This window comes from Mirounga leonina, unplaced genomic scaffold (assembly GCF_011800145.1).
Source record: "Mirounga leonina isolate KUSES-001 unplaced genomic scaffold, KU_Mleo_1.0 Mir_129, whole genome shotgun sequence".
NCBI classification, from domain to species: Eukaryota; Metazoa; Chordata; class Mammalia; order Carnivora; family Phocidae; genus Mirounga; species Mirounga leonina.
The window spans coordinates 1,719,188-1,729,261 of NW_023270323.1; the positions used below are offsets into that span (position 1 = coordinate 1,719,188).

Here is a 10,074-nt window from a genome sequence, read left to right on the forward strand (position 1 = left end):
TGGAGAGTATTTGTACCACTGCCTTGAGAGAGAGGAAGAACGATGAGTTAGTTGGTTCTTTAGCCAGCCCCTAGGTTCTATCAGCAGAGGTCATCTTGGTTATGGTCCAAAGCAGGTGTGAATAGTCAGGAAAAACGTGAAGATATGCAAATAGTCATTTAAAACTACAGAACATTAACCAGATGCACACTAGCAAAGTTTTGACAACTACATAACTAAATGGACTAATATTTCTAACAATTTTGCTAGAATTAAAATGTATGTATTAGCATGCTGTCGCCAAATTTTAGTGGTCTGTTAACCAGCCTTAGGCTAACTTGCCAAACAACAGTAATTTGCTATTTTGGAGTAAAAGCTAACTTAAATGTAATGTGTTTCATCTTTCCTTTTAATTGAGCTGTGCAGGCCTAGCCTTATTTTAAAAAAAGTTATAATCTGTTCAACATATCATTTTTAGAGTATCTAGTATTGGTATTCAACAAAATACATATAGTTTTTGCTGTCTTAGAATGATACTAAACAAGCAAACAGAAATAAATCCATAGTTGAAATGTGTGAAAAATGCAATGAAGGAAAAGAATAGGATACAATAATACACACTAATAGGGAGAATGACTTTTAGGGGTCGTGGATATAGAAGATCTTGTTCAAATGGCATTTAAGCAGCTTTTTGAAAGGTGACTAGGAGCTATCCATGAGCAGAAAGAGAGGATGTACATTTCCGGTGGAATGAATAGTGCATTAATAGTAATAATAATAATAATAATAATAATAATAATAATAATAATAATAGCAACGATCAACTTAGATGAAGGAAGAGCTAGTGGAAAAGTCCAGGTTGGCTGGAAGATATTTGAACAACTGGAGTAGTGACAGAGTAGAAGTTGATGCCAAGGCTTGAAGCTTTTACAGTATTCTGAATAAAATGAGGACCGTAAGGCTGCGGTAATATTGTAGTCACTTTCCCTGCCAGCTTGGTTCTCCGTGGCGGCGGCACGCCTGGCCAGAGAACTAACCGGAGTTGTCTCCTCGGCGGGCCCAGGCGAGAGGGTGAGGGTGGGAGCCGTCTAGGGAGCCAACCTCGCCTCCGCCAGCGCCCTGCAGCGCCCACCTCACCAGAGCAGATGGAGAGCCGCCCCCGAGGCTCCCGCACGCCCGCCATCCCACACCGGCTGGCCCTCGCTAGCTGCTCCAGTTTCCCATTTTCCCCACCACCTAAGCCTTGTCTCCCACGTCAGCGGCATTGCGGTTTGAAAGAAATGGAAGAAAAGGAGCGATGTGACCAATTCCATTCCGTCCTCCTGCATTGAGGCCTGGTTGGCATTTGCAGAGAGGAAAATACAGCAAGAACACGGATTTTTCTGGAAGGGAAGGTGGGAGAAGGGAAACAAGGTCTTAGACTTTCTACAGTTGTTTTTTTTTTTAATTCTGCTTTGACAGTGGTGGCAAAATAATCTGACGGTAGTGTATTAAAAAAAAAAGAAGTGGATTTTTTTTTTTTTTGCCCTTTTGATTCCAGGCTTTTCTCCCCATGACAAAACTTCATAAATAAATAAATCCAATAATCCATAAATCATGGATGCCAGAAAATGAGGTGGATTTCAGGAATCCTGAAAAAATTGAGACGCTTACGTTCTTCCCCTGGAGGGAAGGGTGGGGTGTTTTTAGCTCTCTCCGGAACTTCAAAGGAAAATCGAGTTGGGTGCCACGGAAAGGAGACAAGGCCAAATCTGAATCTTTGGAGCTGTCCCAGGCAGCACCCCCCACAAACAGACCATGAGAAACAGAGCAAGGAGCTGTGTGCCCTGCATGCCCTCAATAATGTCTTCCACGACAACAAGGTCTTAACCCAGGAAATGCTGCAAGAGATTTTCCAGAGAGTGTCTCCAAACACCATGGTGAACCCCTGCTCCCCCCAAGAAGAGCATGCAAGGAAATGGGAACTACCATGCGAACGCCATTATGGCAGCCCTTCAGACCAAAGGCTATGAAGCTGTGGGGTGAGACAAGCCCAGGGAGGTCAGCGCCATGGCTCTCACTAACATCATGGGCGCCACCATGAATCTACCCTCCAGCCCATACTGGCAACTGAAGTTGCCTCTCAAAAGGCAGCACTGGATCTGTGTTTGAGGGGTAGGAAGTGTCTACTACAACCTCGACGCCCAACTGAAGATGCCCAAGTAGATTGGAGGAGAGAGCAAGCTCAGGAGATTTCTAAAACATCACTTGGGATGAAAGAACTGTGAATCCTGCTGGTGGTGCCAGAAGAGGTGGGGGCCCATTAAAGTTGGAGGGCTGAGGTGTAATGCAGTTCTACCCAATCTTCCTTCACCTCAGCCCTAAGTCCTCTGTAGTGTGCTGGGGCCTATACAGTGGGTCAGCCCCTGTCACTTCCCCAAACATCTCATTGGGCTTTCCCTTCAGATTTGACAGTTGGGGGGCGGGGGGAGGTATAAGGTAGTCAATTTTAACTCATGCTATTAAGTCCAGAAAATGTGGGAGGAAAAGCACAAGAGCTTACAGGCAAGGTAGTCCATATGGGAACCAGAATTACAGAATCTGTCATTGTAAATAACAGAAACAAAACAAAGGGAATTTATGAACACATGCAACAGGAAAAGTTAGTGACTGGTCTAGTTTTGTACACATGAGTCCAGGGGCTTAAACAATGACTGCAGACAAAGCTGGTTTCATTATCTCTAAGTTGTTTTTGTGTGTGTGATTGTACCTTTCATACAGACTAATATGTGTGGCCAACAGCATCTCTGAGTTTATATTCTATCAGCTAAGTGACCCCAACAAGAGAGTAATACTTTCCTCAGGCAATTCCCATAATAAAAGTCTCCTTTTAAATGCAGATCATCTACCCATCCTTGAACCAATCACTGTGGTCTGGAAACAAAATACCCTGCTTGTCCAGGCCTGGGTCCCGTGCCCAACCCTCAAATAGGCAGGGGGTCGGGCTTTTCTGAATCACACTGGCTCAACATGAGGGTGCAGAAGTTGTTCACCAAGAGAAACCAGGATGATATTATTGGAAGAAGTAGAAATGTACACTGGGTGGGAGACAGATATGGAAGTGGGGGATTACAGAGGCAATCAGGATACTGAGAATAGGAGAAGGACCAGAAGAAATTAGAGGATAGAGATAGATTCCAGGGGATTTCTTTTGTTTTTTTAAGATTTTTTATTTATTTTTTGACAGAGAGAGAGACAGTGAGAGAGGGAACACAAGCAGGGGGAGTGGTAGAGGGAGAAGCAGGCTCCCCGCTGAGCAAGGAGCCCAATGTGGGGCTCCATCCCAGGACCCCGGGATCATGACCTGAGTCGAAAGCAGACCAGGGGATTTCTAAACACAAGTCTGAGAATAGGATAAAATTACATATTCCTCATCTCCACCCAAGGTCTACTGAATGTGAGCCAGAAATTCTAGAGGTTTGTCCTATCAATATGCATTTAAACAATAATAATAAAATGATTTTTTTCAGCACTCTAAAGGTTGAGAACCACTGGATTAAAATTATAACCATGAGAAGGTCTGAGTCTCTCAGTAATTCAATGTGTAGACTTTCTGTGAGCTATGAAATTATATGATTTTTATGTTGCTTGTTATCTGGAAAAAAATAATGAGTACAAAACGGACCTCCTACATAATACTAAAATGTTTTTAAATGTTGGTACTTCTATTAGTGCATTTGTATGTAGAGCAAAATCAACCAAAATCTATTTAATATCAGAAATACCTCTTGGAGATTTTGTTTGGACCTACAACGTCTCAGAAGATTTTCTCCACATAGTAACTTAGAACAGATGAATTGAGTTTTTGAAGATAGGGGCAAAAACTTAAAAATGAATACCCATGAGTATCTTTAAACATGAATAAGTTGCAAGATTTTGCTTTGACTCTGAATTTCTTACTCTGCTTAGACTGGAGTTAGTATTTAGCCCTCCTTCAGTGTCAAGTGTGTTGCAGATCCTCTATGTTTTACTGTAACAACAGCTCATCACTGGTTACTGTGAAATCTGTTGAGATTTAGCCACCAGGTGTCAGTAAGCCTTGCAAAACAATAGGGTTTTGCAAAGTTCAGTGATTTTGTTCATTCAGTCTCTGGGAACAAATTAATATAGTCTTGAATTATATCTTTTTTTCTTTCCAGGGAAAGGGATGCAATCCATTGACAAACCCACTGAACACAGCAAGAATCTAAATCTACCCCCCGCCCACAACCCCCCCCCCACACACACGTTAAAGCCTTGCTTCACCATACTTTCAGAATATGGGCTGGGTTTTAAATTTCCAAGAATTGAGTCCTTCAGGATTCACAGTGAGTGAAGTAGTTTAGCCCAACCAGAAGGGAAAAGGATGTATCTGTGGAAGGTGATAAGACAGGGAATTTTGCCAATTACATGTAAATTCCATGAAATGTCAATTAACAAGGAAGCAGTAGAAAAGGTGAGTACTCTTAGACTATTTATAATATTGCCAAAAGCAATACGCTGGGACAATTGTGAAACAGAAATAAAATGAAGTCTTTTAAAACTATTCATCCAAACTGTTGCATTAGCAGTCTCACTTACTGTTGATGTAGTTGCTAATATTATTATTATTGTTTGCGACATTAGCTTTTCCTCTTCTGTTGTTGCTTATAAGACTTAAATATAAAATCATTTGACCCTTGTACCAAGCCACCTGAACACCTGTGTTTATTTTTCCTATTTCATATAAACCTTGAATTAAAACTTGAAATTAAGGGTGCCTGGGTCCCTCAGTCAGTTAAGTGTCAGACTCCTGATTTTGGCTCAGGTCATGATCTCAGGGTCATGAGATTGAGCCCTGCTTCAGGCTCTGTGCTGGCCATGGAGCCTGCTTAAGATTCTCTCTCTCCCTCTTCTTCTGTCCCTCCCTCCTCACTCTCTCTCAAAGTTTTTTTTTTTAATTAAAATTTTCAAGGCATATCATATCAATGATACCATTACCAAGAAATATTCTATTTCCTATTGTTCTGGGTAGAGATGAGATTTTTGTGAAATGTATTAACTCTCACCTTCTTGAGAATTACTCTAATAGTCACTGTGTTCTGGTAAATCATTTGGTTCAATTCCTGTTTCACTCTGAGTTTCCTCAGAAGCGGATATTTCAAACACTTGGTGTAGCCAGCCTATCTAGTTAAAGTCTGAGCAAGGTCACATAGTCTGTTGACTCATATGGCAATTCCTGTGTAGAACACAAAATTCTACATCATCTTTGAATCAAATCCAACAGAGCAAGATCCCAGCTGTCCTGGTATCTGTTGAAAGCATAAGACTGACCTAGTTTAAATTGTTTCATGGAGTTATTTTGGAGAATTAGTCTTTTAAGACTACAAGAATAATACAAGTTTATTTTAGAACATTTGACAAATGAAGAAAATACTAAGATGAAAAAGAAAAGCAACTGTTAATACTTTGACCTACAACTCTCTCAAGATTTTATTTTGTTATCTTCTTTGTTTCAATGTTTACAGTATTTCAGACAGCAGCAGAAGAAAGTACTAATTTTGTACCAGAAATTACCTATTTCTGAATGAATGGAAAGACTTGATAGAGCGTCTATTCTCAGGATAATAAATGGTAAGCTACAACGGCCAGATTGTATTGTTCCTTTGCCTTGGCAGAGTGAGGTACCTGACAGCTACTTCCAGACATAAAGCACTAACATACATCTTTTTCCTCTTTCAAATACAACACATTTCTAGAAATTGAAGTAGGAAAGAATGATTGCATAAAAAGAGGTATGTGGCTGGGAGAAGGGTTTAAACAGCTTTGAATGCTCTATAAACTAGGTCCAGTATTATACGGGTGTGACTTATTTCCCTCTGGTTACAAAAAAGTCTGGGTCTGTAGGGAGTGAGTGATTGCAATACCGGGGAGTATCATGTTTTTTCCTTTGTGTGCACCTGCTGTTTTGCCTCAAGCCTTCATCAGAACTTTGGTTGGTGGACATTCTATTGATATTTGACAAATTTAAAAAAAAAAATTTGTCAGTACTTTTAAATCTTACCATATCACCTTTTATTTTGTGCTGTGTTTCAGTGAGAATGTGAGGAGTGGCTAATCAGGCATTACTAACCTTCTGACATTGAACTTAGGGAGGCCCTCTTTACTGTCACTATGGATGTTCTCACTCGGAGTCATTAGTAGGCACTTTTTCTTTTATGGCTTTTCAGTATGAGTCAGTCAGATGCATTTCTAGTGCCTATCACTGTGCCCAGGACAGAGCAGATGCTGAAAAAATATGGAAAGAGGCAATAAAAATAATTTTTTAGGAGATAGCAATCTATTACCAGATATTAATAATATAAAAGAAGTCATATTTCTCATTTGTCATGTTTCATCAATGTAGTTGGGACATCTGGTGGATATAATTCAAGGCAGACACTGTTAATATATATGAGTGGCAAGAGGCATGCACAAATCAGAATGATAAATATTGGACAGAATTGTAACAAGACAATATTGAACATTTAGATTATATAGAACATAAGTACAGTTTCATTCTGGGCAATGAATAATAATAGAACTAGAACTCAGTGTTTGGTATGAATGCATGAATGGAATCCCAGTTGATAAAAAGTGATATTATCAAGAAGGAAGCCATACTTGGATAGTGTGTAGGGGAGAAATTGGATCACAAATTGAACTTTGGTTATACTCAAACTGTGAAGTTGGAACATGACCTGGGAATATCACTAGATTTATCACTTTTGATGGTTTTCAGATTGCTTAGGCGGCCAGGATGCCCTTTTAAACTCTCTATCTGACTGACTGTCTGCATCCTTTCCTGCAGAGCACAGGACTTTGCTACAGTGATCCCTGCATTTATCATGTTCAGATGTGTCTATTTCAATGTGTTTTTCTGAAACTGGAGCAGAAAACCATGTGGAGATTGCATCTGGCACCTGATGCAGTATCTCACCTCATGATATAAGATAATCTTCAAGAGAACATTACTCAGACTCCCATGTACACAAAAAGAAAACATTCCCTAGGGAGGATTATCTAGCTCGCTGATGAATATCTAGTTGAATATTTTTCCAAAATGATATGTAACTTCTAGAAAGCCACACAAATATCCTAAAATATTACAAATAGCACACAAGTCACTTTCAAGAGAACTTGTAACTTATCAGGACATTTTTTTATTCAAAATACCTCGATTTGAAATTTTACTTTAAGAAGGAAATAGTTTGTATAGTAACATCTTCCTTGGCTATAGGCATGCATCTTTTCTCTTCTAATGTGTTTTGGTTCTAAGCTGCATTTGTGACTTTGGCTTTATAGAATATAATTGTGACTTACTGTTTTTCTCATTCATTCACTAAATGTTTACTTAGCACCTCTACCTTTAAACAAGTGTACTATACTCCATAGGAGATACAAAAACGTTTAACTCACAAAAATAAATAGGCCCTCCAGTGCTTACAGGCCAAGAGAGAAAACAAGAAAATCACACAAATCTTTTAAGTCATATATATAAAAAAGTACGTTCCCTGAGAAAAGTGCAAATCAGTTATTCTCAGTTGGGCCAAAGGGAGTGGTGGAACTTTCTAAACATTTTTCTTGTAAAATCACATTGAATTCCTTAAAATATGATGAATTTGAAATCAAGCCAAGAATTAATTGAAGCTGAGTACCAGTAAACAAAACAGTCCTGAATAGTGAGGCATATGCATTTATATTTAATTGGCAAAAGTTACCTGATTAAAAATCTGTCAATCATGGTGATATGAATGGCTGACTCAACCACCTGAGTGACTGATAGGGCATTCAATAAAAAGTACTGTTGTAAAAATGACTAGAAAATGAATCAGCCAAAAGTAAATCAATTGGTTGGCTGGGGATAGACTCTGTCTCAAATTTATACAGCAAGTAGGAATCTCTGTTTTATAAGTTTATTTTCTATAACTCAACTACATTTCTGCCAATATGGCAGAAAGATAATTTCATTTAAGATACAACCTACCTTTCTTCTTTTTCCAAGGTAGTGCTAAGCTTTGGAAAATCTCCCATAGGACAAGGCATTGGAGAGACTCACTAGGTCTTCAATATCACCTTTCTGTATCGGTTAGGTCTATCGTTTTGTCTGCACCCATCTACCAATCCATATATGTTGCCACACAGGGATTTTTTTATTCCTCCCTGCCTTACCCAGTGGCCATATTTCCTATAGTTTCATGCCACATTGATAGGCACAAGATTCATACTGCTATTTTCATTCAGAAATAAGGCACAAAAATCCCTGGAAGCTTGCCTAAGGGCTTGCTTTCTTCTCCAGTTCCATGGTGCTATCTGGGAAATAAAGCTCAGACTCTTTTTGTCTGGGAGGGGACCACCCATTTAATATCCTGACCTCATCATGTGCCATCACTCACTTGCCTCTCTTCCAATGGAAAATTTTCTGTTTGGAGTGAGAGTGGAGATTCCCATCTTCAATCTACCCCTCTTTAATATTAATTATATACATAGTATTTCTCCATTTACTTACTAAGGGACTTATGCTCTTGGAAAATAATAGGCAGAGCATGTCTCCTTTCTGCCTTGTTCCATGAGGTGTTGAGTAGCAAAAGGTCTAGCTGCTTGAAATGAAGGACAAAGCAAAGTAAAAGGGAGAATATCCAAGGCGGGGTGCACAGTCCTATTTCAAATATGTTTATTCCTACATATTATGATCACCTTATGAGTTTTTTGATCAAATAAAAATCAAATATATATTAAGCAAAGCAATATAAGTAGAATAACTTATATCAGAAAGCATATTCATTATTTTGATATCAAGTTTTAAATGGACTGTTTCTAGTGGCTTGGTATGCAAAACCAAATTTTCTCTCTCTCTCTTTTTTTAGATGCTTATATGACCTAGAGGGCAATGATAACACATAGTGCACAAAAATATTATAGATTATGAAAATATAGGAAAAGTAGACTCTAGATAAAGGTTTAGGAATGGTCAATTCTATTTGGATGAGGAAGGATTAGGGAAGTCTTCATTAAGAAGTTCTTCAGTGTTGAAGAACACTGCATGGTTTTAGGGGAGGGGGTTAATAATACTGAAATTGATCCTAGGCATATCATGTTGGCTTCAATTGTGGAGGACAAGTGTGAGGTTAGCACAGATAGAAGCAGAGACAATTTTGGAGACTATTTCAGAAGTACAGGCAAGCCATATCATTATATGTTAAAAAAAAAAAAAGATAGTAGGAAGGGAAAAATCAAAGGGGCTAAATCAGAGTGGGAGATGAACCATGAAAGACTATGGACTCTGAGAAATAAACTGAGGGTTTTAGAGGGGAGGCGGGTGGGGAGATGGGTTAGCCTGGTGATGGGTATTAAAGAGGGCACATTGAATGGAGCACTGGGTGTTTTGGCAAACAATGAATCATGGAGCACTACATCAAAATCTAATGATGTAATGTATGGTGATGAACGTAACAAAATAAAATTAAAAAAAAATAAAAACCAAAATAAATAAATAAAAGGAATCTGCAATAGTGGTGGGGAAGCAGAAGCTTCACAGCATTATAAGGAGGCTGAATCAACAAGACCTTGAAATCCAATGCACATAGTAGCTAAATACAAAGTAAAACCCTAGAATGATTCTAGATTTTTAACTCAGGTCTCTGGTGCATGGTGATATATTTCACAAAGATAAACAAACAATTAAAAAGAAGAAAGCAGTCTATCTGGGGAAAAAATTAATCTAGTATAATAATGAAATCTAATTGATAACATGAATTTGACCTTTTTAATACTGAGAATGTCGACTTTTTCATATTCTTATAATAAATGAAGGCTTTGAAATGCTAGGTTTAGTGCACATAATACCAAACTGACTATATATACTTTTCTAGGTAATCCATTGTGGATAATTTCAGTATTCTATATTAAAATTCTAGCTGCCACTTGGAGGTTATATATCTGATCAGACCTCAACATCTAGAATCCGTTTCCCTCTTAACCTGTAGTATACTAAACTAATAAATACTTTGTGTAAGTTAGCAAACAAGATTTCAAAACTACCACACTTCTACTTCTTTT

General features: G+C 38.5%; 1 pseudogene; it reads left to right on the forward strand.

Annotated features, from left to right (window-relative positions):
- The first annotated feature begins 1,579 nt into the window (after positions 1-1,579).
- LOC118010830 lies at positions 1,580-2,306 on the forward strand (annotated as a pseudogene).
- Positions 2,307-10,074: the final 7,768 nt, after the last annotated feature.